Source organism: Pinus tabuliformis, chromosome 1_1, assembly GCF_031772625.1.
Source record: "Pinus tabuliformis cultivar Carrire ecotype Pingquan chromosome 1_1, CPIR1, whole genome shotgun sequence".
Taxonomy (NCBI): domain Eukaryota; kingdom Viridiplantae; phylum Streptophyta; class Pinopsida; order Pinales; family Pinaceae; genus Pinus; species Pinus tabuliformis.
Window position 1 is genome coordinate 63,158,318 of NC_142297.1, and position 27,270 is coordinate 63,185,587.

A 27,270-nucleotide genomic window follows, 5' to 3' on the forward strand; every position below is an offset into this window, starting at 1 on the left:
CCATTACTATTGTCGTTGTATCCCTTATTGTTATTATTGTGCCCCTATTGTCCCCATATTATTATTATTGTGCCCCATAGAATCCCTCTATTGTTATTTGTGTGTCTTTATATTATTATTGTTAGGTCGGCTTGGTTATATTGTGACCCGTAGACTCCTATATATAGAAAAGAGGTTTTGTCATTTGAATCATCTAAGAATTGTTCATTTGTGTAATGTAAAGGAGGTTGCCCCCTCGAAGAGGCTTATTTCTAAGGCATTGATCTATCTTTTCTATCTTTTTGTGAGCTGGTTTCATAAAAATTGGTATTAGAGCTCTGGATTCTAGGGTTTCGCTGCTCCAAATTGGTCATCATGCCATTTTCACTATAACTTTTTTTCTGCGACGTTTCATAAGCTAAAAACAAAACCCATTTCGCCCGAAATTGTTCTGAACTTCGGGTCCAAATTTCATAGCTTTTCTCACTATAGTTGCAGAGATATGATTTGAGGAAGTTGGAGTTTTTGCACTGCCGAATTACATTTCAAACAGGTGACCTGGGGAAAATCGTCATAACTTGTGTTTTGAGAATCAGATTAAAATCACGTAAGAAGTTTTAGAAAGAGGTCGAGCTCTAGTTTTCTGTTTATTAGTTTCAGGTGCTAAGGTCGAAACAGTGACACATGGCACGTCGTACTAATGAACTAGTCTATAATCAGGTCACCATGGGAGACTTGGCATAACTCTTCCTTGGAGAATACAATTTTGATCAGATTGGTGGCATTGGAAATAGGACGCAGAGGGCTACTACAGGTCATGATTTCTGAACTAGGAGATCCAAAATTACAGAGGTAAATCAAATTCAATATCGAGCTCCTACAACTAGAAAAAGGTGTGTATTTTTTAAATTTTTGCATAAGCTTGGTTTGAAAAATTAGTTTGAAGGAATTCAAAGGGCATAGTGAAGCATTATTATTAGTAATTGATGCCCCGAAGAAAGAAAATGGAAACACCTAGTAAGCAACCTGAAAGCTCTAGCATGACTCATAAAGAAGAGGAAGAAATGCAACATGATATATCAATATTACAAAACCAAGTGCAACAAATTTCACTCACACAAAAGGTAACATAAAATAAGATGGATGGTTTAAAGAAGGACATAGAAGCTAAGATGGATGGTTTAAAGAAAGGCGTAGAAGAGAAGATGAATGACTTGGAAGCTAAGATGGATGGTGTGGAAACTAATATGGATGGTGTGGAAGCTAATATGGATGGCATGGACGCTAAGATGGAAGCCAAGATGAATGGCATGGACGATAAGATGGAAGAATTGAAGATAAATTTGAATAAGTTGCTAAAAGAAATAGTCACTAATGGTGAAAGGGTAGCAAAGAATACTCATGATGAGAACAAAATAAATGTTAATCATGATTTCATAGACTCTAATGTTGGATTGAAGACCCACCATGTTCCAAAAATCGATATGAGAAAGTTTGATGGCAAGGATCCTGGAACATGCATACTACAGATGGAGAAATTTTTTGATCTCCATAATGTGAAAAACACACAAAAGGTACGTATTACAACTTTATATTTGGAACCAAATCAGTTTGTATGGTATCGATGGCTTTTCTCTCGTAAACAAATTTTCACTTGGGCAATTTTTATGGAAGAAATGATAGCACATCATGAGGATACAAAAAGAAACACCTTTTTTAGCCAATTGATAAATCTCAAACAAAAGGGTTCCATGATGGAGCACATTGAGGACTTCCAAAAATTGAACATAAGGGCAAAAGATATTCTAGAGGAGCATAGGATTGATGTGTTCATAGGGACTTTAAAGGATAATATCCAACATGAGGTTCGCCTTTGGGAACATGATTCATTGGAAAAGGCAATCAAGTTAGTAATAAAAATGGAAAGCAAAATTATGGCAACTAGGAAGCCTACACTCACAACTATAAATATGGAAGTGTTGCTGCCCCTAGCCTTCCAAAACCTACAAGGTTGACACCACAACAATTGGAAGAAAAAAGAGTAAAAGGGCTTTGTTACAATTGTGATAGCAAATACACTAAAGGTCATAAGTGTGATGAGAAGAAATTATTCTACATAGATTGTGAAGAGGAGGAAGAAAAGGAACAAGAAATGTAAAAAGAAGAGGATATACTCCAGGAACAAACCCTAGATAAATAAGAAATGAATCCGACCATATCTTTTAATGCATGGGCTGGAATTACCACTCCTAAAACTATCAAGATAGAAGGACATATCAAGAAGAAAAAGGTAATAGTGTTGATTGATTTGGGAAGTACCCATAATTTTATTCATTGTAAGATAGCAAAGGAATTGAATTGCTTCCTATATCCAGCACTAGAGTGTCAAGTGATAGTTGCAAGTGGAGGAACCATAAATTGCTCTAGAAAGTGCCATAATATCAAGTTATTCATGGGAGAATATCTATTGAATATCCCAATGCTTTCCATTCCAATGGGTGGTGCTGATGTTGTACTAGGAGTGTAATGGCTATAATCCTTGGGTACAATAGCTTTTGATTTTCAAGAACTTTTCACGAAATTTTCTGCGGAAGGAAAGGAAGTTGAATTAAGGGGTATTGCAGGGAAACCATGAAAGATAATCAGCTCGAACGGTATGACAAAGCTTCTAAAGAAGGAACAACGAGGTGTATTTGCACAATTATGTTCGCTAGAGGTTCCAACGTCAAAACCATCGATTTCTCCAGTTCTCCAAAAAGTCTTGGACAATCATTCCAAGGTATTTGCGACTCCCAAAGGTCTCCCACCTATTCATGATCATGATCATGCTATTCATTTGATTCCAGGAAGTGTTCCTCCAAAAATCAAGTCATACAGATATCCCTATGCTATGGGGTAAAATGCAAGGTGTATGGAGAATGAAAACTACCCTCAAAGGCCTTCCCAGGACCTTTGACAGATTGTAAGATTATCTGCAAAAGCTACCAAGTTATACACATGTTCATCTACAAATATAAATTAACAAAGTATGGAAAGAGGATTACCTTAAGTCTCCTTCTATATTTGTTCTGAGATCGCAATGTAGCCAAGAAGAACTCCCTCAAAGCCAGCTCCAAATCAATTCTTGCACAAAGGAAAGGCAAACACAATCACCGCACACAACCTTGAAAAACAATATATGAATACACAATGAACATCTATTTGCATCAACTAAACTACTCATCTAAACAAGTATCGAATGAACAACTCAATGAACAATGTTATCTATTGGACACCTAATCCTAAATGGGTTAGTGTGGAAGTCGAATGGACAAAAGCAGTCCAAGAGACCTTGGGATCTGAAACCCAAGAGTCACGTATTGTACTATAAATGTATATCTCATGTTAATAAAAAATGTACTCACATGTTTTATCTTTCATATTGTCCTTGCTGTCCATGTGTGTTTAACATGGTATCAGAGCTGGTACGTTCATAACCTTCTCAATATTGTGCAAGCCATTTGTTTTTGTGGCCTGTATAAACCAACGCTTCTATGTCTTAATGAGTTTTTTATGGTCCATCTCTGCAAATTAGTTGGAAGTCGTTGAACTTGTATATGTTTGGAAGTTTTTATGGTATATAAAAATCATTAAGTGGCGTATTGTGTTGAGAGTGGAACCGTATACAGTGCATGTTTCCTGTGCATTAAAAACTGAAACTTGAAGGGGTTGTATTCCTTTATTTGGGCTGGCATGCATTATGTCATAAATGATTAGTTCTGAAATTTCTGATCTGTGTCAGAAGCGTTTCAACGCTGATGCGCTACTGTGTTATAACGCCTCTGTTGATTCCTTTGCCTCCCAACGCTCCTTGTAACTGCTCTCTGCCTTGACAGAAAACATGTCTTTGATTCCTTGCAATGTGCACTGAATGCTATCTCGATTCTGTCTCAAACATTCACATTTGATTTTTCGATCGTCCTTGCTCTCTCCCTTTGAACGTCGGTTTGACCTTCCTGGACATTTAATATCTTGTGCATTTAGGCCGGTATATTGGCTTTGCATTGAACAATTGAGAAGTGTGCGTTGAATGTATGATGCGTTATTTGGCGTTCAACTCGATGTCGTGAATAAAGACCTGTTATGACAGACCATGTCAGAGCTCCACAGCCACACAAGGGAAATTGAAAATGAATGGCCCTTGGGCTTCACCTTCTCTGCATAAAAATCATGAGTATATTTGAAGGTTGCGCGGAGGATACAATTCCTGGAACTCTGCTGAGAATCGTAGTAAACGCTGCCTCTCTGCTTGTCTTCTGTGCATAATTTTCTGCACCCTGGGCTCTCTGCCATAAAAATTTTCTGCGCCCTCTTCTCTGACCGACCTTTTCTCACGCTGCGCTGCTCTGCTATAATATCTTCCTTGCATAATACCTTCTGGACGTTGCCAGAGGCGTTGGAGGAATTGTCAGTTGTAATCGTTGGAGGCAAACATAAGAATCCTAATCCATGTCTTGCTGTGAGTGTCAAAAAATAAAAATAAAAAAAAATCTGAACCCATCTCTGTATTGCAGCCCTGCTGCTCATACCTCGGCTTGGAACGCTGTGATAAGGGTTAGAAATCTCAACTCTTTCGAAAACTTAAACGTCTGAAGTGCGAGTTCCCTAGTCGGCGACAGAATCAGAGCCCTAACGCCACCGCTTGCAGAATGCTCCCTTAATTTCTCGAGCATGGGGACGAGAAAGGCCGCCGTCTTACCAGACCCCGTCCGAGCCATGGCCACGACGTCCAGTCCGGCCATAATAAGGGGCATAGTCTTGCGCTGAATGGGGGTCGGAATTCGATAACCCTTCCGTTTCACTCCTCGAAAAATCGGGGGACTCAGTCCCAGCGACTCGAAGCCTCCCGACTTGGCTTTCTTCTTGAGCTTCTCCTGGAATTTCAGCTGTGTGACAGAGCTCACTTGGAGGCTTTTCATCTGGGCAGATGAAGGATATTTTGGCTGGTTGCAGGCCCATCGTGATAGATGAAAGTAGCATCTAGGATGTTTGGTTTCTCTGCACAAAACATAACTGGTTGTAGTAATAGATATATTGGTATCGGTCATCATTGAAGGTGGTAAAAGTTGCTCTTGATGTGGTATAATTGACGTGGGCTTGTGGGTTCACTATATATATTTTTTATCTTCCAAATTTTCAACATAGTCTGTTTCCTGAATTGTCTAACCCCATGGCAGCAGAACCAGGATAATCAGCAAGAAGGCCCTTGCCTCAGAGGAGGCTGCAGGAGCTGGCATCAGAGAAGGGAAAACTATTCTTGTCTCAGAGCCTGACTCGAATACAAAGAAGGCTTGTTGCTCACAACAAGATTATATAATGCCTGAAAATACGATATTAGAGCCCAATCTCATTTTTGTATTTTGTTGCTGTAAGCTATTATTTGTTTGAGGAGCAATGAACATGACATGTACATATTTATTTAAGGACAGTGAAAATATTTGTTATTTATACGGCAATAGAAGTAACAATTTGCAGAGTCCACCTATATTAAACAATAAAGTTTGAATTTACCATAGCGCATTGAATTTTATGTGGGGCATTGGATATCAAAGTCTCTTTAAATATTTTTGGTGGCATTTATCATATTATATTGAAGACAAAGCGACCGAGAGCTTTTAATATCATTGCCACAGGAGGAATTTGTTTTCTGGTATGTGCGAGTCATCTGTCATATCAGCTGTTGGTGATTAATTGGTAGTCATATAAGTGGTTGGTGAATTTATGCTGTGAAACCCTTGTAAATTGCAATATTGAATTGGTTTATATATACGCATTGGTCATTTTAGTGTGACTCCATATATACTATGCGTTGGTTGTTTTGGGCTATATCTGGCATTTGTATTTTGAAGACAAAGTATTATATGATGCATGAATTAACTACTCAGCATATGCATGTGTCTGAATAGTTCTGGAAGATCATCATTTTCACACCACAGCAAGCAATTTGTAGTTTATGAGATTATGTACAACTCTTTCTCTAGCGATCTGTAATCCCACAATTGCAGCTGCTCCACATGCTATGATCAATAGTTACAAGAATGTATTAGCAGTCGCTATTGAAGTTGACTATTCTTTTCCACTGGCAGAGAAAGTGAAGGAGTATTTGAAAGATCCAATTCAATTTAAAGTTGTTGCTTGTTCAATTTACTTGTTCCTATTGTGCAGTTTGGGCATAAATTTATGTGCAACAAACAAATTTGTTTTTCTCAACAGATTCTAATGAGAAGATTGCTTTAATTGTTGGGGTGATATCAGCATTATATGCACCAGATTGTCTGCTATTTGTTTCAAGCATTGTGATTATTTAGGGTACATTTTCACTCCAAAACAAGTTTCTAGTGGTGCATTTCTGTTGAGAAAAAATGGCTACAATTACTGAAGTATTAGAGTTCATGAAAACTCTTATACAATCCACTGTTGATGACACATTAAAAATCAGCATAGGATCTCTCTCTGAAATTCAGACATGTCTACAAAATGCACAGGAAAAGATCGATTTTTTGCAGCTTGAATCACAGCTACAGCAAGAAGAGCTACATCAAAATAAACATCATTCTGAACCTGTTTCTATTCAGAATGTTGAGACTGCAACCCATCAACAACAAGACAATAATATTACAGTTCATTCAGATTTAGTACCCCATAAAGCAGTAGTTGTCCATGCAGATGCAGAAACTTAGCCTGCACTTCCCAAGCCCATCATCAGACCTTGGGAACAGCTTGTCCACAACAAGCACAGAACTGGTCTTGGATATGACAAGGACTTGTCCTTTCATATTCCAGACTATGCCAAGCCCATTCAATTTCAGAGTGCTGGGTTCATTCATGACAGTTCACCTTCAGCTGATCCAGACTCTTCCCCTCTTCCACAGCAACAACAACAACAACAACAACAACAAAAGATTATAAAATGCCAACATTGTGATCGAGTTGGCCATTTGAAAGATCACTGTTTTGATCTTCATCCATGTAAGCACTGTCATAAAACCAGTCATTCTTCAAACAGATGCTTCAGAAACAAACACCCTGCAAGAACAAAGATTCATCTTGGATGGATCGCTTCTTGGCAATGGGCATCAACAGCCAAGAAGATATTCCAAACACATGTCAGAACTTGTTCCAGAGTATTGAACAGTCTTGCAGTTGAGTTTTCTCCATCTTCTCACCTTGTATCTGACAGGGGGGGAAATGATGGTCATCTACAAGCTTCAAAGTCACATCAAGCGAGCCTGAGCCACAACCTGCCACACCAGTTTCAGAGTTGTATCCAGAGACAAAGATGCCCACGAACATGCCTTCAGTTGGCAATCTGGGACACTTCCTCTAGCAGAAGACTTCAGCTTCTTGCCAGTTTTGGAAGAGTTCTGGGAACAAAATTGAGAACACTTCCTCTAGCAGAAGACACCAGCTTCTAGCCAGCTTTGGAAGAGTTCGAGGAATTGCATTAAGCATTCCAGAGTTGTTTGTCATCCTTAAACCATCACAGGTTGAGACTTCCTTTTCAGGTTGAAGTTTTACCTTTTATGCGGGGTGAGACCTCCCTTTTATGGTTGAAGGTTTCCCTCTTTAAAACAATAGGATCACTTCCTCTAGCAGAAAAAATTCAGTTTCTTGCCAGTTTTGGAAGAGTTCCGGGAACTGCACTAAGCGTTCCAGTGTTGGTGGTCATCCTTAAACCACTGCCCTTTATACCAACATTTCATAGAGCACATTCAGCCTAATGCTGCCATTCATTTTTTGCACATTTTGTATTACAGCTCTCTTCTTGGACTCATACATAACCCTTCAGATTAAGGGGGGGAATGTTGGACACCTAATCCTAAATGGGTTAGTGTGGAATTCGAATGGACAAAAGCAGTCCAAGAGACCTTGGGATCTGAAACCCAAGAGTCACGTATTGTACTATAAATGTATATCTCATGTTAATAAAAAATGTACTCACATGTTTTATCTTTCATATTGTCCTTGCTCTCCATGTGTGTTTAACATTATCGACACTATGGAGTAGGGAACACAATTGCAGTTCTGTATTAATAACAGAAGAGTGATTACAACCATCTGTTGTATAAGTCTTCCTTTGCCCCTTCTACTTCTCTCTCTCTCTTTCTCTCCTCTAGCTTACTTCTTCAGATATGAGTCAATGCTCAACAAATTAGTAGGCTATCCTTTCAAATGATTTGACCCCTTTCACAATGACCCTCTCACTGCTTATGTAGCAATCGAGTTAGGGTTGCCAAGCTCCTCATAGAGTTCACTAGGGCAAAAGAAATGAACTTGCCTTGCTTTTTAGCTCTTTCCCATTTGCCTCCTTTTTCAGATTGGAATTTCTCCAAATAGTTTGATTTTTGGATGTTTCCTTGCTTTTCTTGAGTAAATTTAGAGACAAATATCTAGATATTTGTGAGTCAATTCATTGGTTTGACCCTTGGAACTTCCCTTAGTTTCACTAACGCTGCCCGTGGTGTAACAACTTGAGTTAGTAGGGTCACTAAGGCACCCTTAGGCTTGGTAACAAGCTTTATAAAGCAGGTTTTCAGTGTGCAACCAGCGTTAGTGTGGAGTCAAGGTTTGCAATTGTGGTCTTTGCTTCAGTCAGGATGTCTTTCACCTCTGAGTTGATGAGTAGGTCTTTTTGTTGTATAACAGATGCCCCCTAAAGTATGAGATCAGAGGCAGAGACGATGGCCGAAATAATTTACTAAAACTATAATTTTCTGTCAATATTTAGAGAGAGAGAAGCTTCGGGCAGCAAGGGAAACCTGATACAACACATATATACAAAACTGCTAAAATCATGTCCTAAGTCAGGCATTCCCATGCTTAGTAGCTATGTCAGAGTAATTTCTCCAAAGAGATATAACAATGCTAACCGTAAATAAGCACAATGCGGATCCAATGTCATAATAGAATCATCCTGAAACAACTATCTCCAAAAAACAATATCTGCAACTTGGGAGAGGAAACAAGGCTGAATGATGCAAGCCTCTAACCAAGGTCTTGATATCCGCTTCACTAAACAACATAGATCGATACATGTGAAAATATGTGTTGATGTCGAACATGCACGAAATCATTTGATTACGAGTCAATAAGGGAGATTATTAACAGATGCGAGGAAGGCCACCGATAATGGTGATGGTCTCCAAGATGCACAGTACAAACTAGCGAATTTGAAAGATGTCTTTGTTGTCGAACACCTGTAGAATCGCTTAACTGGGAGCCAATAATGAGAACCCCTGATCAAACAAAAGGTAACCTGCCACTAATGTCTACAAGTACCAAGGCATTGAATGTGCTTCTGGGTTATCTTCCTAGATAGAGTGTTGAAGTCGATAGGAAGAAACACGTTGAAAGGTAGGAAATGATGTGTCCTACATCAATCGACATGAAATGGGACAAGAATGATTTTGTTTTTTGAGGAATCTTTTGAGAATTTGGGTCTACTCAACATACGGCATGATGAAAGGATATGTTTGATCGGTTGATGGAGGAAACAAATAGGTAACCCTTGAACAATAGAAGGCATGACAATGGTTTTAACCAGATAGCACTAGACTCATGAACACTACAGAGTGTTAGGATATAGAGATGCAATTACATCAAGCTACATAGGCTAAAACCTATAGGATGGTAGGGTTCATATTGAGAGGCCATCAAAAGGAAGGTTTATCTGAGGGAGTGACATGTTCAAGGGAATGATTGCTGCCAAACCACACTTTCTAATATAGAATACAGTTGTATTGTCCACTTTCCCCATCTGATTAATTTAATGAGTTCAGATGGGTAAACTCATCAATCTTTTCATGTTTAAAGAGTCTGAAAAGGATCACAAAAATAATGACTCTTTGCCCTATTTGATTAGTTTAATGAGTCCAGACAGGCAAACTCATCGATTTTTTCATGTTTTAAGAGTCTAAAAAGTATCATAAAAAGAACGACTCTATATCTTGTATGTGTAATTTAAAGAGTCCAAACTAGACAACTTAGTGGTCTTTTCATATTTAGAGAGTTTGAAAACATCGTAAAGTGCAACTCCATGGTGGTCCCTTTGTCATAGTTGTTAACCGGGTGTGACAAAAGGTTAATAGTATACCCAGATCAGTTACTTTTTGGTTAATTAATCTATTGAACCCGGATAAAGAGAAACCTATTTTCAATAGAGGTCGACCTCATTTGTTACGAGTACGAGGTGATGGACTAAACTCATTTTTTGTCGTGAATTTTTAATGAATCACGCGATGAAAAACTCAATACCTTCATAAAAAAAATTTAATGAGTCAGATGAAGATAACTTAGGGTAGCTTTTTCAGTTTAGTGAGCGAGGAAAAGAGGGAAAAGAATGGCTCATCCCTTCTTCATAGTTTTAATGAGCTTGAAGGAGGGGAAAAACTTGGGGATTTTTCAATTTAGAAGCGAGAAACGGTCCCAAAAAAGAAAGTGCTCTTGCTACTGTTGTATATTTTTTACGAGCCCGGTAACAAAAACTCAAGATTTTTTAGTTTAACGAGCGAGAAAAGTACCTAAAAGAATGCTCGGGTCATCTTTATCAAGTTTAATGAGCAGAAAGACAAAGCTTGGGATTTTTTTAGTTTAAAGAGTGAGAAAAAAGCACCTAAAAAAATGCTCCTTTGGTCTTTTTCTGTTTAATGAGCTAGAAAAAGATCAAAAAAGAGTTGTTGAGAGCATCGTTGTATGGATTTAACGAGCGCAACAATGAAAACTCGGAGATGTTTCTATTTTTTAAAGAGGAATAAAATATCACCAAAAGTGCTCTATTGGGAATTGCATAAAATTTACACAGCACTTGCCTACTGCAATACTAGGCATAATACTTTTTCAAGTAGAGCCCATTTCAAGGCTCCTTAAGCGGGGCTCCTTCCCAGTGCTACAGTTCGTATGCCCCTGTGGGGAGGACTTTCTTTACGACATAGGGACCTAGCCAAATGGGTTGAAGCATGCATGCCTCCAAGAGGTCATCTTTTGGATGATAGAGAAACACAAGGTCACCCTCTTGGAAAGAACAAAACCTAACCTCTTTTGCAAATTGGGATTGTACCAACTGCTTGTGAGCTTCGAGTGCCAAATCAGCATCTCGACGGGTTTTATCCAGCTATCTAAGGTATAGTAAGCGTTCTTCTTCGGCAGTAGGGCGGGGCATGGTTTCAACGGCTATTTCCAGGGAAGTCATCTGACACTCAATAGGTTTTTCATCGTCATAAAGCTGGATCTCATGCATGACAATAGACAGACTAATGTCGAGTATTTCCTCGTGAGACCCATGGAATACATCGTGGGATTCCTTATGTGGAGCTCGCAATTTCCTCAGGATTGCTCTGCTCACATCTGGATGTTTTCCACGATGCCTGTCTTGACTGCAATATTGATGGGCAGTGATTTGGAAGTGTCACCCATGTTTCCTTCCACATCCAAAGTTTGGATGATCGCATAGGGTGAGGAAACAATTTCTGGTATGTCAAGGGATATGATTTGAAGAGACGGCATGTCTAAATCAAATATCGGGACATGATGGTGCCAATCCTCCTAATGTTTCTCTCGAAAACTCATGATTTCTCAAATGGCTTCATATGTAGGTAGGAGTTGATTGAATGGATCTAAAGGAGGAGCGGTTATGGGAAGGGCGATGGTACCATCGGCAGTAACCAACATGACTGGAGATGTGGATGCAGATTGAATGGCTTAGTAGGCCGATTCAGCTGGTGACAGCGGCGTCTGGTCTCCGAATGTGTCAAGGTCTAAAGGAGACAATAGGATCCATGGATCAGTCAGTTCATGAGGAATAGATGGAAGCATGTTGACCGATTGTGAAACCTTGGGCGGCTAAAGAGGAAAACAACCCATGAGGGAAGTGTTATGCTCCTATACCAATAGGTGTCATATTTCATGATTGACTGATGAAATGCCAAATATGTTCATCCTTTTCATGCTGCAAAGGTTCCATATTTTGAAAAAACCAAAAAATTAAAAAATGAAAAGAGGGTATGCCCTAAAAGAAATATCAAAGGGCAAAAAGAAGGAAATGGTCAAGAAAAAATAAAAGAAATGAACCCCAACTAGATAAGACCAAGAAAGTGTGCAAGTCCAAATGCCGCTGTTGTTCTATGTTCTGTGAATAAGAGTTTCAGGTGCAATTTGTTAGAATCTATACCGAAACTGATGAATAGTCAAAAATCTTAATCTTGGCTAGTTCATGTTTTAATTTCTTGTCTTAGAGATAGAGAATGAGGTCTGTCCAAACTGTTCAATCTTGGTAGACAAGTAGATAGATAGAGAAGCAAAGGAGCTCAACTTTTTAATATGAGCCCTTGGAAGAAATAAGGGTAGACTTAGATAGGATGACAGTTAAAAGAAAAAGAAGAGACCAAGGGTTTGCTAGTTTAAATGCACCCAAAGAAAAGGAAGAAAAATTGCTAGGGGCAGTAGGCTGGGTAGGTAGTTTTGGTGTTGCAGAAACAGATCTAAGAGTAACTTTGTCTTTCAAAGGAGATGCATCTTATTTCTATCATAGATACTATGGAAACTATGTGGTGACAAATTAAATGATGCATGTCTAACTTCCCCTCACTCTTCTCCCACAATCACTCACTAATTCCCCCCAAGGATATTGAGATCTGCTCAACATTCTTAAATGACTCCATTTCATGAAAAGATTTAAGTAAAACGACATTTCACTTGAAACGCAAAGCCACATTTCTTGTGTAAAATCCTTCTCCTTTCGACTCTCCCTATAGCCTAAGTTTTTACTCTACAACTTAGTGCTCATTGGCATATCATTTCAAAAAAAAATTCATATTAACATATTAACTGTATTAGATAATTCCCTATGGTTATTCCCCCTGCTCGTATTATATAAGCATATGAAAACCCCAAAAAATCTAATATCCCGCCTCGGATAACTATAGCATATATCTTGGTTTACAAAGGGAATTAATGGTTCATTCGGAACCATATAAATAACCCTCCCCGCGTAAATATTGAAAAATTAATTAACATTTGGTTAATTAATAAAGTTTAAACCCTCGGAAACCAATTAACACCGCTCCTATATGTGTTAGCCAATGTTTATTACCCGGCTCCCCACGCCATAATCTGCTGCCAACTCCATCAACCATTGAACGTCAGATCCGGGCTTTCCCATTGGACGACCCACAGCAATATCGGAACCCCTCCGATGCCTGAAGATTAGCATCCGGGGAATGGGCAGTATTGCCGCCGTACAGAAAACACGTGGTGCTCGCCCGATGTAATCGCTGCCCCTCCTCCTATACCACCCTAGCCAACCAAGCGGTGCGGGATAATACCACTTACCGCCCCGCTGACCCCCTCACCACGTCATCCACCACATCACCTCTGTACTCCACATCACGACAAAATCCCACGTCATGTTGACGTCATTAGAAAAAAGCGCCAAAAACCCGCAAAGCCAAATTTTTGTAAAAAAATCCATGAAAGTGTCATTTTCATGCATTTCTATTGGTTGCTTTCACGAGACCAGTGCATGCAAATTACGACGAAGCTGCTACCAGAGCTCTAGTCTGCCACTCGACCAGCATACTCCAGCATTCCACTCTGCAATTCGTCGTCTAAACCTGCAAATTACTCCTATGCGCATCCAAAAAACACAGGTATTTACCCGTTTCACCTCCCGAACCAGTGTTTTAATGTTTTCCACTGAAAATTATACCCAAAGAGCCGAATTTCAGACTGAATTCCGTCTATAGCTTTCATACAAGTACACCAAGACTGCTCTGTCACCCTTTCTTAACAAAAAAAACCTGCAAATTTCGTTTCTCTCCATAGATTTCACCCAGTGAGCTAAATTCAAATCGACTTTGGTCTGCAATTCCCGGAGAAAAACCCTAGAACTGTTGTTATGCCTATTTTTGCCACAAAAACCCAAATTCCAATTTGAAAATCACATAAAATTGAGCAATGGAAGCCCCTGTGGCCCTCAATGTTGCTCCCCTCAATGCACCACACAAGGAATTGGAGTGGTTACCCCTGGCTGACAGGGATTTCCAGATTAAAGATTTAATTGGTCACAAGCCTCACCTCCAAGATTTTTGTGAAATCAGGAATGCTTACCGTAGCAATAATGATGTCTATAGAATATGGGAATCCAATATGCCCATGTACTACCTCCCCTTAGTAAATGTGTTCCCTGATATTATCCATTTATGTTGTGCCAATTATGACCCCACCCAAAGAGCATTGATGGCTCCATCTGGGACTGTCCTATTTTTTATTACCCCTGAATCTATAAATGAAATGATACACTTCAAGCCCACTCAGCCTCTGCCTCCTCTTTCCATGGGATTCTTGCTTGACCAAGGTGCCAAATTTCCAAATTCAGAGATAACCAGAATAGCTCAATTGTTCATGAAGCCAAATTGCCAACCCTAGCAACCTCCTCCTTATCTAGACTCTTGGTTTACTGAAGCAGGAAAATTCCTTCTTGACATGATAGCCTACATCTTGGGATTCAAAACTAGTGAATTTGTTGACGAGACCTCTTTGGTTCTCTTATCAATATTTACTCCAGGACAGCCACCTGTTGTCAAATATGATTGTGCCACCTTTATAGCTGATAAGATGCATGAGCAATTCATAAGCCTGGACAGGGAAGGAGTTTTCAAATATACATCATACATATATCATCTGTTTCTTTACTATCAAATCGATAGCTTTCAATTTCCTATCAGAAAATTGGATTTTAAAGGAGAGCGAAGGTCTGTAATTTTCTGGGCCTCAGTCTTCCACTATATTCATGACTCCCCTTATACATATTGTGAATTCATTGACTTGTTTATACACCCATTCTCCTCTCCGCTGATGAGAACTTCTCCTGCTATACTGTCTGGTGAAATGCAGAAGATTATGCAGCTCTCTAAAAGCTATGGAATAGGTGATTGGTACTTTTACCAGAATCACATAGAACTCAGATTTTATGGGTGTGAGCTATGCCCTTTCAAATTGCCCAAGTATGTACCTATGAGGCTATTTGCCCTAGAGTATTTCAGACAGATGATCAGTACAGATTTGACACACTTTTGCAATGCCAAGAAAAAGGCTCAGCTGAAGATTAAAAATCAACTAGGCCCCTTTATTGTCCATAAGAGGGAAGCATAGGAGGAAGCTGAGGAAATTTTAGGGCACCAACTTAAGATGAAACAATGTTTCTATTGGGCACCATATGAGCCCAATCATTTCATAAGTTATAGAAAAATGAAAAACAAGCTATCAGCATACGTTCATCACAAGATCCCTGAAATTCAACAGTATGCTAATCAACAAGAATGGATAGAAGGCACATTAGTTGAAGAAATTACTAAGGAAGAGAAATTGGAAAAAGACATGAAAGATCTCGAAAGAACACTTGACCTGGACTCTTTTGGACATGTATTTTTCAAACTGCCTCAGCAAACCGAAGGGGGAACATCATCGGCTGGAACTTCACAGCAACCTGCCCAAGAAAGAACTACACCAGCTGCAGCAACTTCAAAGGGCAAGGAGGTAATAGATTCAAAGCAGAACACCATGGCAGACCAACCAACTACATCAAAGGAACAAAGCCAAGCTCAAGTTCCTCCAGTGCAAACTAAGGTACCAGAAGTCCCTGCACTACAAACTCCTCTGAATGAAGAAAGAGGCAAGAAAAGGGACAAAAAAGAAGACACACCAATTGGTGGTCTTGGAGAGCAAACAAGAGAGAAAAGACATAGATTAAACCCTTGGTCAGAGGAGGAACTCATTGAGGAAACCACTGACAGTATGAGGGGAGAAAGAATGGCCAGCCAAGATATATTCCCGGTCATAGAAACATCGGCCAGTTCACACAGGCAGGAGATGGAGAGACAGCATAGTGTGGAATTTTCATCCACCAGGCAACAAACCAAGCAAGGTTCTGACATCAAGAAAAGCTTCACTGAAATAAAGGCAAAGAATGATCCAATAAGAATTCAGTTGTATAATCACTTGCTGAGAGTGGCCCCCACAAATCAACAAAGATTAATGTCAGCATATGACATTCAATAAAGGAAAATGACTCTAAGTCACTTTAAGCCCAAAATGCAACAGCCACAGTCAGCTGCTGATTACATCAGGACCAATCTGGAAGTTTTCTCCAAAGACATCCATTCAATGGACCAGATTGAGTTGCACAAGAAAACGGGAGAAATGGTTTACTCCACATTGGCAGACAAAGCACTATTGGCTCATAAATTGCAGAATTCATTGAATAACACATCTGCCCAATTGGATTTAGAAAAAGCTTCCTCTCTAGCCAAGGTTAATAGGATCAAATCCTTGGAAGAGATTATCATTGAAATGGGAAATGATCCCAAGGATGCCAGGGGCATAAAAGCACTGATAAAAAAAGAAGGAAGAACACATTGCAGCTCTCAAGAAGCAACTCAAGCTACCGATTACCATGCATGCCCAAACTACAGAGATTGTTGAGCAGAAATCACAGGAAGATATGATGGACCTGCTAATGAAGATGAATGAGAGATTAACATAAACAGAGCAAGCATTAGAGAAGGCACTACAAGACAAGCAGGGAGAGTTGACCTCCCAGCCACCTGAAGTAGCTCCAACAATCACAACTGATCCTTCTACAATCACAACATCAGTGCCTCCCACAGTCCTGGTTTCAGCAGTAGCAGAGATCACCATAGGTGCTTCAGCAACAACACCAAGCAGCAGTACAGCCATGACCATAGAACAATTAATAAAAGCCATGGAGGAGTTAAAACTCCAAGTGTCAGAGCTAAAAGAGGCCAAAGAAAAATTGGCTAAACTAGAAGTGAGTTATGATAAATCCAAGATGACTGTGGAAGAAAAGACAAGAGAGTTCAAGACATTGGAAAGCAAAGTAAGATCCTTAGAAAAGGATCTCTCTCTGCATAAACCCCTGGCTGAAATCAGAACAATTTTGTGGAAAAGAATTGGCCAATCCCTTACGGATGTTTGGAAATCAATACAGGTAATTCATGAGCAGATTGATTTGATAACAACAGCTCAAGTGGAAATCGAAAAGGCCAGGGATTTACTGGGATATATGCCTGAACAGGCCAACAGGCTAATACATTTTTTGAACACCCACACCAGTGAAGAACTAGCAGCACTAGATACCAAAGACGGGACAGGCACCATTCTAACAGTCAAAAGAGTCCTGACCATGAAGGCCTTCATACAAAATCTGGAGAGGAAGTGCTAGGACATGCAAGTGGAGATAAATTCCTCCACAGAGGTTCATTGCTTTGCAGGAAAAGGGTCTGCCCAGTCTGCTAACCAATGACTACAGACTATTAAAACAGGCTAATTATGCTATCATGTTAAATTCATATGTGGCTGATCAAATTAGTGCATCCTCTAGTATTTCAGCAAAGAATACACTCCCATCCGGGCAAAGTATCTATGACAGTTCGGAAAATTTGTTTTATATTGAGCATGAAGTGAAGCATCTTTTCACTATCCAGCCCAATTTCTTCAGATACATGGATGCAGATGAAACTTTAAGGAAAATTAAAAGACATCAGTTACCAGGAGACGAATGGTGGCAAAGCATGTTAGAGATTCTATAAACATCTCTTTGATTTCTTTTTATAGCTTCACAAAATTAAAAAGTTTGTATCACATGCCATCAAGCGGAAAACATGGAGGGACGAGAATCACGCGAAGCAACAGTGTATTGGAGCAGAATCAAATATGGCCGAGAACACCAGGGCAGTAACACGAAATATTAACATATGACAGTTAGCAGCCGACTCACTAAGCTTAAAAGTCAACATATCTGACGAACTGAAGCAGCCAGCACAACAGCAATTACTTCTTCATTTATTTCTCCATGTTTCCAAGATCATTTATTTCCCCTTTTGAGTTGGTAGAATGAGTTATTGTTAGATATTATCTCATTCAGATATTTTGTAACAGTCTCTGTATAAATACCTCCCCAAGAGCAGTATTTGGGGTTGGTGATACATTTCTGAAGCTGCGCTGTAACTCTGAAAATATTTTGAATACAAAAGCTGTAGGGATTCATTGTTGCTGGACTGTCTGGATGTGGAATTGATGGCAGAGGACCATGTTACAGAATTCTTGAATCATTTCATGGATCAATAAGTCTTTCTAACTTATGTTTTACAGTTTCTGTGTTTTATATATCATATATGTTTCATAATCTAAATAACAGGGAAAAAGAATAACTCAGAACTTGCTTGACTGCACTCTGTGTTCAATCTCTGTTATTATTAATGTTTTCTTCAGAATTAGCATAAACAGGAATTCTTAATTGCTCCCGTTTCCCCTGGTTCTTACATCTTGAATATAGCTAAGGAATTCTTAACTGCTCCCTAGCAATAATCTTCCACTTTCCCTCTGTCAACATGATGAAGGATTCTTAATTTCCCTTCACCCACTGACTCCACCCCACCTGATTCCAGCTTATGAATTGTTCCATGATCGATTACCCTGCTCTGTAGTACCTCCTTCTGTCAAAGAAACCATATCCAGCAGTTTATCCTCATAGACTCCATTAGCCCAATGGACTGAACTTCTCAGATTTACACCCCTGTTCTATTGAAAATCACCATCCAAAAATCAAACAAACCCTTGTACTTCATAACTAGCCTAACATACTTTAAAAACAAAGCTAAATTTTAAAGAGAGAGCCCTCTCTGGATGCAGATTGGCTAGAATCTGTGTTCAAAAGATTGGTCTGTGGTTACCTCGGCCGTATTCCCTTTTCCACAACTTTTGGGGAACAACCTGAGTGATAACATCATTGGCGACTCCACTGGGGACCTGAATGATTGTTTGTTACTGCTGTCTATTTTCTAAAGCTACAGATGGAGCCTGAAGTTAGCCAGGTAGCCTTTGAAACTGTTTTTGCTATGCAATTACAGGAGTAAATAAAAGCTGCTTCAGTCTATCTCCAGCCTAGTTTTAGGCTTTGAACAGTTGTCTCAAAGACTTGATCAGTTTCCTTTTTTCAATATATCTTTAGGAAAATTCAAGATTCTCATTAAAACTTCCTAGAAACATATTGTTAAAAGTTGTATTCTTCAAATATTTCAAGAAAAAAACCAAAAATGTAGTTAGAATTTGGCTCCAAAGAAGAAGATCTGTTATACCAGATCAAATCCGGATCCAAATCCTCCACTTATCTTTGAAAATCCTAATTTGATCCCTAAGAACCTTAGAAGCCAAGATAATCAAGAAAATTCTGCTGATTTAAACCTTAACACACCTCAACAGAACCCTATCCAAACTGAGCTTACTACTGGAAAATCACAAGTCCTTTCTTCCATTACTGCTGCTTCTCCTAGTTCACCATTAGCAGTTCAAACCATCTTTTTCACTCCCCCATCCACTGCACAAATTTCAACTGTTACCCCTTTTCTTCAAGCTGTTACACTTATCTCTGCAAACATGGCAAATCAATATGCTCCCCTGCAATTACCTGCAAATCCAAGTGCTATGCCTCAAGATTATCAAAGCAAAGCTACCTATTTTGATGGTACTGGCACCTATACTGCTCAAAAACATACCAAGAAAATGACAGACTATTTTGAGAATTATGAGATTGAAGATAATGATATGAGAATGAAGATCTTTGTCCAAAGTTTAACTGGTGCTGTGAGGACCTAGTTTAGGGCACTCCCTGCAAATACCATTGCTGATCCAGAAGCCCTTTATCAAAATTTCTTGAACAGATGGGAAAAGAAGAAGGACCCATTACACATCCTATCAGAATATGAAAGCTTGAAAAGAGGCCCACAAGAAACTGTTCAAGATTACTGTGCCAGATTTAATAATGTGTACAATTCTATTCCTCAGAATCTTAGACCTCCACCAGACTTGGACTTGATCAAATTCCCTGATGGATTTGATTCTGACATGGCTTACCAGCTCGGGGAGAGAGCTCCTCCAAGCTTAGAAGACATGCAAAGTATAGCTGTGAGTGTAGAGGCAAATCTAATTCCTAAACGAGCTCGGGCTAGAGCTGAAAGGAGAACTCCTTTCAAAGAAGAACCTTCTGAATTTGAGAAAAAATTAGATGAAATCATTAAAGGAATGGATAGACTGGGTGATAGAGTGGAAATAATTGAGAGGAAATCCTCTTGGGATGGACAACCAAGTAACACCGGAAGAAATCCAGACTTCAGGAAAAATCAGAATCCTAATACTGGAAAGGCTGGTCCTGACCAAAACATTAGACCTCCATTCCAGGAAATATATGCTGAAGCTTCAACTTCTAGTTAGCCAACAGAGGACACTCAAATAAACTTAATGGGTCTAAACAGTGAACAACGAATCTTTTTGACCCAGGATGATCAAAAAGCTCACACCTTTAATCAATTTCAAACCAAATCGGGGGAATCATTTGATTTTAGAGAGGGATATGATGCAGCTGTCTACGAGGTCCACAAGCAATATAAGCTGAGAAGCAGAACGATAGATGTTCCTGAGCCCAACAAGTAGAAAGATGCCAAGCAGCCTAGAAAAGCAAAGGTTAATACCCCCCCTATACAACTCCCTGTTAGGACAAAATTCAACCTAAAAGAACCAACGGTTGAGGACATATTAGATAGCCCACCATCAAACAGTCAGCCTTCCACTTCCTTTCCTCCCAAAGAAAATGCAAAAGAACCTCCTAAAATTGATTTTGAGGCAGATTCAACTCATAACAGCACTCCTGATAAAGAAAAAAGCATCGAAAACACAACAGAAAAAGAAAACCTTGCTGCCCAAAATGCAAAAGTTCAGATAGAAAAACCTTTTAACCTTGAAACCGAAATAGGAAAATTGAAGATAGCCATTCCGCTGTCCGAATTGGCTAAACATGATGTCTATAGACAACAAATCAGCAGATCACTACAAATTTCAGAACACAAAGATGCAATAAATGTCCTAGATGACCAACCAGAATTAACTTTTGGCCCTGAAGTAAATGGCAAATCAGTAGATGGAGGTGTTCCTCCTTTTTATGTGAGTTTGAATATTCATGACAAAGTACTTCACAATGCAATGTTTGATTCTGGAGCTTCCCATAATTTAATGCCCAAATCAGTAATGGAAAAATTGGACCTAGATATCACCATGCCATACAAAGACTTGTTCTCCTTTGACTCTAGCCAGGTCAGATGTCTAGGGTTAATCAAATATTTATGTGTATCTCTAGTCCAATACCCTACCAAGACAATTTTAATGGATGTAGTGGTAGCTGATATCCCACCAAAATATGGAATGCTTTTATCCGGATCTTAGGGTGCAAAGCTCCAGGGGTCTTTACAGTTGGACATTTCCTATGCCACCATCTCAGTCTTTGGCTAGCCAAAGAGATTATATAGGGAAACTTTGATGAAATATGTGGTAAGCACCCAGGCAAAACCCTAGAATTTTCTCATCTATTCCATCCATTCTGATATGGACTCTTTCATCCTATATAACGATGAAATTTCCCCCCCAACTAATGACAAGGTTTTAATATCAGCACAAGGAAAAAGCATAAATTAAGAATCTATTGCTCAAACTCTAGAAATTGCTGAAATAATTGATATAACGGACACACAAGGGAAACCACATCAAACTGAAAATACAAATTTGTCTACAAAGCAAATCATTGAGGCCCCTAATACTGACTACAAACATGAAACCCTATGGTATTTAGAATTTGATGGATCTGTCAATAAACTAGGAGCAGGGGCGGGGATTTGGATACATAATATGGAAAATGACCATGCTGAAGGACATGCATACAGGCTGAATTTTAAGTGCACAAACAACATGGCTGAATATGAAGCCCTCCTGCTAGGACTCAAATTGACCAAAAGTCTAGGGGTAGTTAGGATATCAATTTTGGGAGACTCTGATTTGGTTATTCAACAAATGAAAGGAACCTTCCTCACAAATGATTTCAGGTTAAGAGCTTATAGAGGGGCAACAGTTGAAATACTCAATACCTTTCTAGAATCATAGCTTGCCAAAATTCCAAGGAAAAAAAAATTGCATGCTCACAGTTTAGCAACATTTGCCAGCACTTGTAAACTGCCATTTCAGCCTAATCATCATTTTACAGCAGAGATTAAACACAGGTCAACCGTAACTAACAATGTTAAAAATTGGCAAGTGTTTGACAATGACACTCAGATTAATAATTTCCTGACTTTAAAAGAAGAATTTTCCAGCACAAATATAGACACAAGCAACATTTGTGAAGATGATCAAATAGACAAAATTGAAACTCACATTTCAGTTGAAACTGTAAATCAAATTTACATCCAACAAAATTTACCAGTAAAGAATTACAAGAGCTGAAAGAAATAGACTTTGATGAAACTATTGAAGGAGAGTCTGAAGTGATTGATTTAAAGGACAATTTTTTACCCACAGGCTTGACTCCTTTGGAAGACATTTTTTATTCAAATGACATCCCAAGGAAGCCCAAAATGCAGCCTTTAAACGCAGAAATTGAGGAATGTAACATAGGAACTCAGCAAAATCAAAAACCTTTCAAGCAAAAGCTTAGAAGGGTCAATCCTGTACTCCTTCCTCTCATTGAAAAAGAAGTCAAAAGAATGTATGAAGCTGGGATAATTGCACCCATTAGATTTTCAGAATGGATCTCAAATCTAGTGCCCACTAGGAAGAAAACGGGAGAAATAAGACTGTGTGTTGTTTCGAGAAATTTGAACAAAGTCTCTTTGAAAGACCACTACCCCTTACCTAAAATGGACCATATTTTACAAAGGGTAGTGGGAACCTCTAGAATTTCACTGCTAGATGGATTCTCAGGTTTTAACCAAATTTTAGTTCACCCTGATGACCAAGATAAGACAACTTTTACAACACCTTGGGGAACTTTCAAATATGTAAAGATGCCATTCAGACTGAAAAACGCAGGGGCAACTTTTCAGCGGGCCATGGATATAGCCTTTGCAAAAGGGATTCATGATTTTCTGGTCATATATCTAGATGACCTTACTGCATTTTCCAAGTCAGATTAGCAGCATTTAGAACATTTAAGCAAGTGTTTTTAATCTGCAGAAAGTATGGTATATCACTAAACCCAAAGAAGTCATTATTTGGCCTAGAAGAGGGCAAACTGTTAGGTCACATAATCTCAAAAGAAGGCATTAGAATAGATCCGGACAGAATACAAGCCATTCTGCAAGTTCCTCACCCTAGAAATATCAAAGAACTTCAAGCTTTCCTAGGGAAAATTAATTTTCTAAGAAGATTCATACCCAACTTGGCTGAACTGATAAGATTGTTGAATAATATGCTAAAAAAGGATTCCAAGGCAAAATGGAAAATAGAAGCTAAACAAGCATTTGAAGAAATCAAAATAGCTTTAACTAAAACACCAGTCCTTACAAGCCCGAAATTTGACAAAGACTTTATAATCTTTTCCTTTGCATTAGAATATACTATTGCTACTGTCCTATTACAGAAAGATGACCAAGGGTGTGAAAAACCCATAGCTTTTTTCAGCAAAGCGCTTAGAGATGCACCACTTAAGTATCAAATCATGGATAAACAGGCTTATGCCCTGGTAAAAGCTATTAAGGACTTCAGAGTTTATATCTTATACTCTCATATAATAGCTTATGTTCCAAATACTATTGTCAAGGATATTCTAACTCAAGAAGGAATTGAGGGCAAAAGAGGCAAGTGGATAGCTAACATTCTGGAATATGACATAGAAATTAAACCAACAAAGCTGATAAAAGGACAAGGACTAGCTAAACTTATGACTGAAACCAATTTTCAGACCCTTGATATCAATGAACTGGATAATGAACATGAGATGGCGACTCCACAGATCAATCAAGCCTTTTTACAATCACCTTGGTATGCTGATATAATTTATGTGTTGTTAAACCTGCAGGCTCCTCCAGGGTTATCCAAAACTAAAAAGAGATTTCTGAAAATGAAAGCTTCAAAATGTTGTGTTTTAGATAATGTTTTATTTTGGAAAAATCATGAAGGCATCTTACTGAATTTCTTAATGCAGGATGAAACTAACAAAGTGCTGAAAGAATTTCATGCAGGGGATTGTGGTGGACATTTGTATTGGAAATCAACTGCTGATAAAATCCTAAGGGCTGGATTTTATTGGCCCAACCTATTTACTGATGTGAAAAAATTTGTAACTTCTTGCCATAAGTGTCAAATCTTTGAAGGCAAGAGGAAACTCCTGCCTCTACCTCTTAAACCCATATCCACTGAAAGACCATTTCAACAATGGGGTTTAGACTTCATTGGGGAAATCCACCCTCCATCCTCTGGCCAGCACAAGTGGATCCTTACTGCCACTGATTACTTCACCAAGTGGATAGAGGCCATTCCTTGTAAACAAGCCAATGACTCAGTCATCATGCAATTCCTAGAAACCAATATCATGTCCAGATTTGGCTGCCCTGAAAAGATTATAACAGATAATGATGCTGCCTTCAAATCCAAGAGAATGATCAATTTCTGTCACAAGTACCACATTACCTTAGGCCATTCCACGGCCTATTACCCTCAAGGTAATGGTTTAGCTGAATCATCCAATAAAAGCCTGATCAACATCATTAAGAAAGTATTGGAGGAAAACAAGAAAAACTGGCATAAAAAGCTTATCAATGAACTATGGGCAGACAGATTGACCACAAAGAGATCCATTGGAACAAGCCCCTATGAATTGATTTATGGCATGGAGGTTGTATTCCCCTCATCTTTGGGAGTCCTTGTGATAAAATTTCTGTAAGAAGTGCAGGCAGAACCCAATGACATTCAGAGAAGAATCAATCAAACTATTCATTTGCAGCAGACTAGAGAAGAGGTGTATCAAAGATCTCAGGTTCTACAAGAAAAACTTAAGAAGATATTTGACAAGAGGATTAAGGCAGAGGATTTTTTCATAGGAGACAAGGTACTAAAATGGGATTCCAAAAGGGAAGATAAAAGAAAGCATGGGAAGTTTGACTTCCTATGGAAGGGACCTTTTACTATTCAGGCTGCACAAGGAAACAACACCTACTTTTTGAAAAGCCTGGATGGCACGGAAGCAAAGGATGGGCAAATCAATGGTCAGATGCTGAAGCATTATTTTGATCCAGTTGGTTGAGATGTCAGGACTCTAACTTGTACATAAGAGTGTTTACTTTCTGCAGTTTATTACAACAATAAGATAGGAAGGAATATGTAGGAAATCGTGAGCAACAATCACGGAACTGTGCTACCTTTTTTGTGTTGTCTTCTTAGTTTATCAGAAGAATTGAAGAAGAAGACATGGAAGCTGAAGATATCAGAATAAACAGTCAGACAAACTATCCAAAACAGAGTTGCAATTGTTTGGATGAGCTCATGAGAAATGTATATATGTTGTAGAGGTACAATTTGTTTGCAGCAAAGGAAAAATTTCAGAATACAGCAAGAATTGTACATAAGGCCATCTGACCTGCTGTTCTTGACTTTTCACCAGGAAAAGCCATCCCCAAGTGGAGCCAGTGTTATGCTCCTATACCAATAGGTGTCATATTTCATGATTGAATCATGAAATGCCAAATATGTTCATCCTTTCCATGCTGCAAAGGTTCCATATTTTGAAAAAACCAAAAAATTAAAAAATGAAAAGAGGGTATGCCCTAAAAGAAAGATCAAAGGGCAAAAAGAAGGAAATGGTCAAGAAAAAATAAAAGAAATGAAACCCAACTAGATAAGACCAAGAAAGTGTGCAAGTCCAAATGCCATTGTTGTTCTATGTTCTGTGAATAAGAGTTTCAGGTGCAATTTGTTAGAATCCATACCGAAACTGATGAATAGTCAAAAAGCTTAATCTTGGCTAGTTCATGTTTTAATTTCTTGTTTTAGAGATAGAGAATGAGGTCTGTCCAAACTGTTCAATCTTGGTAGACAAGTAGATAGATAGAGAAGCAAAGGAGCTCAACTGTTTAATCTAAGCCCTTGGAAGAAATAAGGGTAGACTTAGATAGGATGACAGTTAAAAGAAAAAGAAGAGACCAAGGGTTTTCTAGTTTAAATGCACCCAAAGAAAAGGAAGAAAAATTGCTAGGGGCAGTAGGCTGGGTAGGCAATTTTGATGTTGCAGAAACAGATCTAAGAGTAACTTTGTCTTTCAAAGGAGGTTCATCTTATTTCTATCATAGATACTATGGCAACTATGTGGTGACAAATTAAATGATGCATGTCTAACTTCCCCTCACTCTTCTCCCACAACCACTCACTAATTCCCCCCAAGGATATTGAGATCTGCTCAACATTCTTAAATCACTCCATTTCATGAAAAGATTTAATTAAAATGACATTTCACATGAAACACAAAGCCACATTTCTTGTGTAAAATCCTTCTCCTTTCGACTCTCCCTATAGCCTAAGTTTTTACTCTACAACTTAGTGCTCATTGGCATATCATTTCAAAAAAAAATTCATATTAACATATTAACTGTATTAGATAATTCCCTATGGTTATTCCCCATGCCCATATTATATAAACATATAAAAACCCCAAAAAATCTAATATCCCACCCCGGCTAACTATAGCATATATCTTGGTTTACAAAGGGAATTAATGGTTCATTCGGAACCATATAAATAACCCTCCCTGCGCAAATATTGAAAAATTAATTAATGTTTGGTTAATTAATAAAGTTTAAATGCTCGGCAACCAATTAACACCACTCCGATATGTGTTAGCCAATGTTTATTACCCGGCTCTCTGCACCATAATCCGCCGCCAACTCCGTCAACCGTCAATCGTCAGATCCGGGCTTTCCCATCGAACGACCCACAGCAATATCGGAACCCCTCCGATGCCCAAAGATTAGCATTCGAGGAATGGGCGATATTTTTGTCGTACAGAAAACATGTGGCGCCCGCCCGGTGTAATCGCTGCCCCTCCTCCTATACCACCCTAGCCAATAAAGCAGTGCGGGATAATACAACTTACCGCCCCGCTGACCCCCTCGCCACGTCATCCGCCACGTCACCTCCGTACTCCACGTTGTGACAAAATCCCACGTCATGCTGATGTCATCAGAAAAAAGCGCCAAAAACCCACAAAGCCAAATGTTTGTCAAAAATCCGTGAAAGTGTCATTTTCATGCATTTCTATTGGTTGCTTTCACGAGACCAGTGCATGCAAATTATGACGAAGCTACTACTAGAGCTCCAGTCCACCACCCGACCAGCATACTTCGTCATTCCACTCTGCAATTCGTCGTC

The 27,270-nt window shown here is 39.0% G+C and overlaps 1 pseudogene; it reads right to left on the reverse strand.

Annotated features, from left to right (window-relative positions):
- Positions 1-4,541: 4,541 nt before the first annotated feature.
- LOC149211575 (putative DEAD-box ATP-dependent RNA helicase 29 pseudogene) lies at positions 4,542-4,937 on the reverse strand (annotated as a pseudogene).
- Between the last annotated feature and the right edge of the window lie 22,333 nt (positions 4,938-27,270).